The sequence below is a fragment of the Echinops telfairi genome, unplaced genomic scaffold (genome assembly GCF_000313985.2).
Source record: "Echinops telfairi isolate 266 unplaced genomic scaffold, ASM31398v2 ScPeMD7_655;HRSCAF=1070, whole genome shotgun sequence".
In the NCBI taxonomy this organism is placed as follows: domain Eukaryota; kingdom Metazoa; phylum Chordata; class Mammalia; order Afrosoricida; family Tenrecidae; genus Echinops; species Echinops telfairi.
The window spans coordinates 20,434,672-20,436,562 of NW_022104553.1; the positions used below are offsets into that span (position 1 = coordinate 20,434,672).

Below are 1,891 nucleotides of genomic sequence, written 5' to 3' on the forward strand. Positions count from 1 at the left end.
CCAGCTCCAGAAACCCTGCATGGCAATTTGACTCCATCAAGTGGGGGTCTGGATGAGTTAGAGTTGGCTTGGGGGCACACAAGTAGCAACAGCAATGACAGTTACAGGCAATGACAGACACCTGTCTGCCGGGCTGCCAGGAGATTGGTGGCTTGGATGTTGCCCAGGTGCGGGAAGCTCTCCCACCAGGCATTTCAAATACCGGCAGGGTGACCCGTGATGGAGAGGTTGAGAGGAGCCTCTGACAAACGAGGAAAATAGACCTGTCGATCTACGTCCAAAAATTACCCAGTGGAGGAAGGGGGGAACCGATCACAACGATCGACACATAACGCGCACACATACACCCTCCTAGGGGGATGAACAGCAGACCCATGGGGGAGGGGAGACAGTGGTTGGTGTAAGATGTGAAAATAATAATCATTTATAATTTATCAAGGGAGGAGGGAGGGGGGAAAGAGGAGCTAATACAAAGGGCTCCGAAAGGAAGTAAACTTTAGAAAGTTATGATGGCAACACTTGGACAAATAGGGTTCATCGCAGTGGCTGTGTAATTGTTATAAAAGCTGTAAATGATGTTAAAAAGAAATCCAGTGGAAACCCAGCGGAACACAGGAGACCAGTATCTGAGATGGTGCTGGGTGGAGGAGAAGCCCCTCCAGTTGAAAACCAACTGCCATTGAGGTCGTTTCAACTCATAAAGACCCCCTTGGACAGACGAGATCTGCTCCTTAATTTCCTGTGAGATCCAGCCTCACATTGGGATGGGTCCAAAGGGACGGGAGTGTCATTGCAGGGAAGAAATCAAGAGACAGACAAAAGTTGGGGGGTGCTTACCTCCACCATGGCTTTAGGAGCCAGGTTCGAGCAGAGAGAGAATGTATTCTTACACCAACTTATACAGTCTTGGAGCATGCAAGCCCTCCTAATTACAAGTACCCACATACATAACAAAGTGGGCAGTACCCTAACCCTAGAGGTCCCTGAGTGCATTGGAGGAGTAACCTAACACCAGTGCTAGGGGCAGGTAAGGGGGAGTGACTGTCCCGTGAGCAGGGAGAGCAATAGCAAGGTGTCTGCTCCTACAGATAAAGCTGCCGGCCAGATAGCAATCAGCCAAGTGCTTGTAAGAGGTCCCTTTAAGGCAGCACTATGATGGGAGGAATATTATGGGGAATCAGTTCTTAATAATGAGAATGCGATTGGGACTCCTCTCTAAGGCACACGTGTGAAGGCCTCCCTCCACCTAGAGCCCCGGCCCACCAGGCTTCTTAAAATATAGGGATACAGAATCCATCCGCCTGCACTCTCTTCCCGGTCCTCCGTGCCCCACACTTTCCAAGACCCAACAACTCAATGGAGGCCGACAGACAGCCTCACCTTTCTGCCACAGAGCAGCGGATGGGTTCCAACCACTGACCTTGTGCTTAGTAGCCCAGTTCATAACTGTCTACACCACCAGGTGTCCCCTTGGGTTGAAGGGCACCAGAGGCCCCCGTGGCCAGCCACCCAATGGAGTCGAGCACATCCTCAAGTCGGCGGTGTGTCCTTCTGTTGCACGCGGGGATGACCACGAGTCAGAGCTGACTGCAGGACAACTCGTGGGCAAGGCGTAGGCCCCCAAGATAAGTCCCCGTCTGCCACTGTGAGGATCCGAACTAGAGGCCCATGAGTGAGAGTGATGAAAGGGCAGCAGGGCTTACGCATGACTTTGAGCCTCCAGCCCTCAATTTCTGCAGAACTAGAAGCCCAGACTTCTGATCTCCTCTCTCCAGGTCCCAGGCATTCTTCCCACAAACCCAGAATTCCTAGGCCCCAGCCCCTTTCTTCTTCACGCCCCAGGAACTCATCCCCACCCCCACTCCACTCTACTCCACCACCATGTCCCTCC

At 52.5% G+C, this 1,891-nt stretch overlaps 1 protein-coding gene across 1 annotated transcript in view; it reads left to right on the plus strand.

The window, feature by feature from the left end:
* KLK10 (kallikrein related peptidase 10) overlaps positions 1–1,891 on the plus strand; it is a 10,004-nt gene that overhangs the window by 6,018 nt on the left and 2,095 nt on the right. The window lies entirely within an intron of this gene.